General features: G+C 33.1%; 1 long non-coding RNA gene across 1 annotated transcript; it reads right to left on the bottom strand.

Annotated features, from left to right (window-relative positions):
* Positions 1–5,437: 5,437 nt before the first annotated feature.
* Positions 5,438–7,178, bottom strand: LOC140757259 (uncharacterized). Its single transcript, XR_012103952.1, has 3 exons — positions 6,738–7,178; positions 6,219–6,427; positions 5,438–5,874 (listed from the first exon to the last, which is right to left on the bottom strand). It is a non-coding gene; the product is annotated as an uncharacterized LOC140757259 (long non-coding RNA).
* Between the last annotated feature and the right edge of the window lie 665 nt (positions 7,179–7,843).

The raw sequence follows: 7,843 nt of genomic DNA, 5'->3' as shown, positions 1-7,843 counted from the left end.
GATCAGATTTTGCCAGTGTGGGGTGAGGAGAAATGTATCGGACATTGAAGATCTTCATGAAAGTGAAGAGCTTCAACCAAATAGATTAGAAGAGTTTCAATTTGAAGAATTGTGCCCTGAAACAGATCCAGAAGCACATGCAGACCCTCAAATAGAAACTGACCTAGAATTGGATCTGGAACTTGAGCCTGAACTTCAACCATCTACTTTAAAATCATCCCTAGAAATTTCTCGCCGCCGAGCATCTTCACGTCCAACACATCGAAAAATAGCTTGGAAAAGAATACGTTTTCTGTCTTGAAAAGGTCTACACATCCCTACCAACATCTCCAGTAAAGTTTCCAAAGAAATATTTTTCTTAATATTTTAATTATGAGGCTCTTGATATGTAACCAGATGCACAAATTTATATTAACTAAGAAGAACCGGTCGAAAACTTAATTTAATTGCAATAGATATGGCTAAAGTTTTCTCCATCTGCATTATCATTGGATGTATTCCCTAGCCAAGAATACCTACGCCTTGGAGACCTGGATTTAAGACGGAGGCAATAACGGAAGAAAGAACAATGTTGATTTTCATAGAATTACGTAGTTTAGGTTTCATTGCCAAGACAGATTTTTCATAAACACTAATGAAAATAAAGACAGTGATGTTAAATATCTCCAAATTGTTTTAATTTTCTAATATTTTTTGATAAAAAACTAAATTTTTTTGCAATTTTCACGATCGTGAGTGTGACAGTTCCAACCGGAGACCCACGATCGTGCGGGTCGATTTCTGGATTACGTATAAACTCTGGATTTTTTTTGTATTTTTTGTGGATCCCTTAAGCTATATAAAAAGCCGTAATAAACGTTTTGAATCGGAAATTGCGAAAAAAAATCTTCGGGTGTAAAGGGTTAGTAGAAGATATAATAACATTATCCGACGACCCGCGTGGCGGAGCGATCGCCATATCGGTCCCGGGCTCGATCCCCGGCCAGACAGACATCGTAATGATGAATTTAGATTTCTGTTTCTAGGTCTGGGTGTTTGTGTATTTGCCTGTGTGTGTCCATGGCACCCACGACACAGGGAATCCTAGTGTGGGGCTGTGAGTGTAGAAGGCTTTTTTATCACATGTACATATATTGACTTATGTCCCTAAACTAATATTGTACTAGGTGGTCCAGTAACGCTAGCAGATGCTGATCTGCCACAAATTTAATACACATAGTAACGATGTATCGTACTTTATATGTCTATCTCGTCATCAAACCATTATTGTCCCGTTACTCGAGCACGAATCTCTCGAGCATCTCCTGAATTGGTAGACTACACACATTCTTGATAACTTTAAGAACTCTCAAGTCTTAGCAATTGATATAATCAATATCTTATACGCGTTCATTCAATTTATACCTTGAAAAATTGTTGAAAAAAGTGGTATTTGAATTTCGCTTCCCCCTTCTGACAGGCCGAGGTTTTAAACACTAGGATATCACTATTTAATTGTCTTGTGTTTGCCTCTTTATATGTACGAAGCGCGCATAGTGTATTTATTTATTTATTTAACACCAACATAATGAACACTAAATATATTAGTAAAATGAAATAATTAGAGAAAATAGGTGATTGCCATTACAATTACAGGTGAAGACTGCATGCTATATAAAGAAGCGAGTATATAGAATTATAAGGGTAAAATGGACACATACATTTTTAGATACTAAAGTAAGTACAAAGTTAAAAATGTCTTACATATTATGTCTCCCTTACACACCCTTTAAACAGACCACAACATGCTTACTTCTCCCGTAACAAGGCAAATAAGTGTGCCACTGGAGTTGCAAAAAATAAAACCAAAGCCACAAAATTCCTTACATTTTTAAAAACACCAACCAAAAAAGTAAACCAAGTTTCTCCGCATAATCTGAGTTCACGCCGGCGCATACAAATCGTTTTAATTTAGCTAAGGCGATTACTGTCTTATTTATTCCAGGGACGATTTGAACTAAGCTAAACCTTAGTCGGTTTTAGAGAAAAGTTTCGAAAAATTTCTAATCTTCTATCCAAGTTGGACTAGAGATTAACAGATAGTAATCCTAGAAGATAATTTGGTACTTATATATTTACGAGACTTTATTTATTTAAGGTGATAAAACTCTTCATATTTTTGATAAAGGTTATAGTTATAATTAGTAGACAGCAAAGGCTTAATAATAGGATTCCATTTTTACACTTTGGGTACAAAACCTTAAAAATAATATGAAGTTTTAATACTTAGCCCTCAGAAGAAGCAACGCATCTGCTCATCCAGGCTCTGCCAGTCCTGTACCCTTGCCATATACGTTTACGTTACGTTACGTTTTGACAAATATGACTGTTTTGGTATTTGTTTACGTATTTGCCCTTACAATTTCCAATCAGCGCCCCTAGCGGATTGTATCAGAACTGTAGTGTCAGTAACGTGACAATAAATGTCTAAATTGTCAAAATGGCGCATTATTTTTTGACTCTCTTTGCGAATATGTGAGGCAGACAAAAAGACTTGAGCACTTACCTATTGTTACGTTTACTCAGTCTACTGAAGCAAACGGAACAGTAGAACTACCATGAGTTTACAAAAGTATTACTCGCTAGCGACTGCGTAAAATAAATGTATGAAAAATTGTACAGCGCCTCTGGTGGTTACTCGTAGAACTAAAATCCGTAGTGACGTAACTCGATACGTAAAAAACCTATCGAAATCAAATCGCTAGCGAATGTCATTATGATCTATTGCCATACAAATTCGGTCCCATGAGTCATTAATTTGACAGACGTTGTCAAGAAATACCGTAACGATAGTAGTTATGTTATTCACTAGCAAAATTACAATAGTTTTCTATTTACCATTTCTATAGTGGCGTTTCTATGCCAACTCATGGTAATGCTACAGAATAAAGAATTGAGTAAACGTAACGCAAAATTGTGGGATGTTTTGAAAACTCATGGTAAGGGTACTGTATGAGTCTTAACAATTTCATGTTGCCTATAAATAACGTGAATGCCTGAAACTTTTCAGCAAAAACAAGCAGAGCATCGTAGCTTTTATTTTATTCAGCAGTAACGGTACAAGTTTTCGCATATGTGACTATTTCGTGAAAGTATGTAGCATATAAATGTTTATGTGTGTACTTTATGCATAATTTGTTAAGTACGATAAATTCTGCGTGTGCCAATCGATTTCTAGTGAGAATACCATTTGTGCGAAAATTATTAAGAAAGAAAATGATCAGTTCTAGTACGTGGATTACAGTTAGGTTAGTTTTTTATTACAAAAAAAAAAATATTTCTTAAAGTACAGAAATATCAATTTTATTATAATTATTTAATTATTAAAATACCCAAAACACATCAAAACTCATTTAAACACCTGTTTAGCCAGGGATCGAACCCGGTACCTACCAGAGAAGTATACATCGTCAAAATCAAGATTAAACGTCTTCAACCCTTGTAATAAGTATTTCCTTTACTCAATCACCCTCATTAAATCCAAAGGTATATACTCAAGGGACCCTTAAGAGTTACGCTATAAGCACCTACTAAGAAGGGATTACGGAAATTCAACCCCATAGGGAAGCGGAATTAAGGGTTTATACGCAAATTTGCTAAGGGAAGGACCTTTGAGCATTTAAAGGTAGCTTTGTTGATATTATTTGCTTTATTCTTATAGTGATTTCTAAAAATATGTTCCGATAAATCTTAAAAAAAAAAGTATTATAAAAGTTACTTACTTTCATAACTTAATTCGGTTTTTAATAAGATAGAGTTAGTAAACGAGACGTCCACCTTATTGTAAGTGGTCATTACTCATGAACATTTCTAACCAGCGACGAGCATGCAGTCCACCTGATGGTAAGTGGCTACTGCCGCGCATGGACATCCGTGATCAACCCCAGATAGGTTTGGATATTCCTACCTGAGGTCGGCCACAGATGTGCCGCAATCAGTGAGGACTAAACTGGACTGCCTCGGATAAGTATGTCTCCCTCACCACACCCTTCAAACCAGAACACAGCTGTGCTTAACATTGCTGTTATGAGGTAGAAATGACGGTGGTACCGCCGGAATCAAACCACATAGGGTTCTGCCAGCATCAAAATTGAATATTGATAACGGGTGCTAGTAGTTAGAAAAAGTTCGATCTTTCGTCGACAAAAAACGGGAATTAATTTATAACTACACTTCTTAGAGCACAAGAAATGTCATCTAATACCTTTAAACGAGCAATTCTTGTATATATATATATATCAACGAACTCGGAAACGGCTCCAACGATTTTCTTGAAATTTTTTATCTAGGGGGTTTCGGGGGCGATAAATCAATCTAGCTAGGTTTTATTTTCAGGAAATGTCGTTTCAACCGTGTTTTCATGGAATAAAATCCTCCTACAATATCATTAGAGTACGAAGCTAAATTTCGCCATTATTTACGAAGTTAGAATAGCCCGGTGGAGAAATCGGATGCCTTAAAACGCAGGAAACCTGGGTTCAAATCTCGGTCAGATTGTTTTTTTCTTTTTTTCTCTTTTTTTCGTGTTTCTTATTTTTGTGAGAAAAACTGTTCTTGGGAAACAAAAATGAAACATTTTTTTTTTTATTGACTTAGCTTAAAAAAGGTAGTCATTCAATTACATTACAACATTATTTGGCTCTTCCTGCCATCTATTGGCGAGTAATAAGTACTATTTTTTTCTATTATGAAGTAACTGTCATGTAGTTGTCATGCAACACTATCAAAGAGTATAGTAACCTAGGTAAGAAAAGAGAGGCATCTTACGTGATAAAATTGACACGCTTGCGCACAACCGCCGCCAAGTGAATTGGTGTGAATTGTTGCTAAAGGTACATACGTATAAATAGTACGTATCTATATGATTCATATAAAATGCATAGTACCTATAATATCTCATATTTCATAAAGATGATTTTTTTTATACTGTGTGGAGACAAAATTAAGAGTTATAAAGACGCTTATATTTATATACTATTTACTATATAAACAGTATTTTATAATAATAAATAAATACAAACGTCCATATAACTCAATTATGTCTCCACACATTATAATAAAATTAATCATGAAATAAGAGATATTATACGTATGATGCATTTGTACATATATTGAAGCGCCAGAATTGAAGGTGATATGAATAAAAAAAATAGATTAAATAAATATTTATTATATATTATGAAAACCCTCAGAAGGAATTCCAGAAATACAATATATTCTTCCATAATCAACATTTTTACAATTATACATCTTTATATGAACAAATTTATCACACTTCCATTATAAAAGAAGACGTTGCAAAAATCAATCGACAGTAATTCATAACTCAAAGCAAGAGTGATCATTCCAAAAACATAAAAATAGAAAAAGTATTTAATAAGTGTCACAAATCATTAATTATCAGCAATTAAGTCTGTCTGTAACAATATTAACAACTTAGTATATATGCAATACTAACAAACTATTTCAATATGCGAAATATTTAATTTTCACATTTTTATAATATTTTTATAAATATCTTCTATGCTTAATAAAATATTCTTGTGCATGTTGCTTAAGATGGTCATCATTTTCTGTATAAATATACAGAAACCAGATAATTTTACCAGATAAAATACGATTTATTTGTCTGCACCAGCACCATAAATAAAAATGTTATTTGATACATCAATAAATACTATCCTGAACTCATTTGTGTGGATATTACAATTAAACATTTTAGGTTTTCCATTTGTGATTTTTGTTTTCCTTTTGTCATTTTTCTTCTTAAATTTCTCTTTTCTTCCTGCATGGTTCTGTATTTTCCAATCATAAAAGCTGGCCCCTTTTTCTGATCTGCAAAATAAATGTGGCTTTATTAAATATTTATATAAGTAAAAGCAAAGATGTTAAAACTTATATTTAGATTTTTTGTAAGTTTTTGCTACAAAATGAATCAATATTAACCTGTAATTAACGCTTTGGATGTTGAAGATTGGGCATCTTTGTCTGATTTCAGGTTAGCTTTGAAAATGTTAATTAATGTTTTACAATTTTTTTTTATATTTGGGCCTAACAATAAAGCAGATGTGGTACCAATCAAATAGTTTTACTTTCTATTTATATAGCTTCTTACTACCCATGCAGAATATAGACAGTCTGTTTACAATTTGTTATACATAAAAGAAATATAGACCTACCAATTAAATGAAGTGAAGCTACTGCCAAATTTTTTAAGCAATGATTGTTAGGAACTTTGTCTTCTGGTATTAAGTGGTAATCACACACTCCCTTATTTTAATAAATCTTCTCATATTCATGTTCTGGTATTTTGTTACCCAAAATGGAAAGCCAAGATGCAAACAACTCCACTTTTTACTAGGATGAGGATAGCGATCCAGATAAGCTCCTGAAAAAGTACAACACAAGTAAGAATTTAAAACTAACTTAGTAACTTATAATTCAGTTATAACTTCAATACTATATAAATTACGTAATGATTTCAATACTTGACGGAATATATTAAACTCTCAACACTTAGTTGACAGCAAATTGATAATGAATAACTGCCAAAAGTTGTATATTGGCACACTTAAAACAAGAAACTACAAAGGACTTCTTCCTCGTAAGATAATTACATAAAAATGAATCGATGTTGGTTTATGCCACATCGAAAGTTGCATTATGAATGATAAATAAAATATGTTTCTGTAACTTACCAAACTCCGCGCATCCGAAAACGCAATAAACTTTTCTTTTGGAGAACATTTTCAAGAGTTAAATCAACGATAAAACATAACTGGGATTTTGGAAAAAGTTGAACTCAACTGTCAACAGGAAAATTTTCCATTGTAGAACCACAGAATACCTATACTTAGAACGTTCCATTGCACACTTTCATCATAAATCAAAACATGGATATATTATTATAAATAAATATATTAATAAATTAAGAAATATTATTACATAATAATTATATTTTTATTAAATTTATATATTATTTTTATTAAATACATGTTTAGGGGAATTTTCAAATAATTGAGCCAATTTTAGGGGGTTTTGACTTAAGTTTAGGGATAAATATTTTTGAGAGTTGGTAACACTGGTTGATGCCCCCAATTCTACAGATGAAGTTTTCCGGAAACGAATCTGAAGTTTTTTTTTCAAATAATCGGTATTTTTGTTTTATGATTACAACACCGAGCAAAGCTCGGTCATCCAGGTACTTACATTTAAAAGTGAAAACGTTTATTGAAGAACGCGCCATTGTGACAGCAAACTTCGTTAGTAAACAAGCCGAGTTAGATTGCTGCGCTCGGGTTTTTTTCTTTGCTGCAACTCTTTAAAGCGAGTGTTTTAATTTCTACTTGAAGGAAGTGTCTCACTAGTGACGGACGAGCGAAGGTTTATTGTGTAGTAATTTTGTTAATTCAGATAAAAAATGTGTTTTTATGTATTTATTTGCTCAAATCTGGAGGGCAATTTATTGAGGTTATGCATATATATATATGTCAATATTTGGCACGCCTTGCCGCTAGCACGCTTTAAGAGGATCTGAACATATGAAGTGTCATTGGATTCATCTAAGTAAATAATTGTTCACTTTATTTTTAAGCAAGTCTAACGCTAAGTATAAATAGTAAATTGTATTGGCCCGCAATCGTATTTGGTTTGGACAGCCCAAAATTGCAGTATCCAATTGTAGAGATCAGTAGGGGCGGCAAAATTTGAACAGCCTACTGGCGGCAAATATATTAATCGACAACTGTATAAATATAGCAAGCGATGTATAAGTAGTATAAATTGTCGCTTATCGCTTACCCGA

The sequence above is a fragment of the Epargyreus clarus genome, unplaced genomic scaffold (genome assembly GCF_041222505.1).
Source record: "Epargyreus clarus isolate Ecla_fem2 unplaced genomic scaffold, WU_Ecla_fem_2.2 ptg000004l, whole genome shotgun sequence".
Lineage (NCBI taxonomy): Eukaryota > Metazoa > Arthropoda > Insecta > Lepidoptera > Hesperiidae > Epargyreus > Epargyreus clarus.
This window is presented reverse-complemented; position numbering and strand designations above follow the sequence as displayed.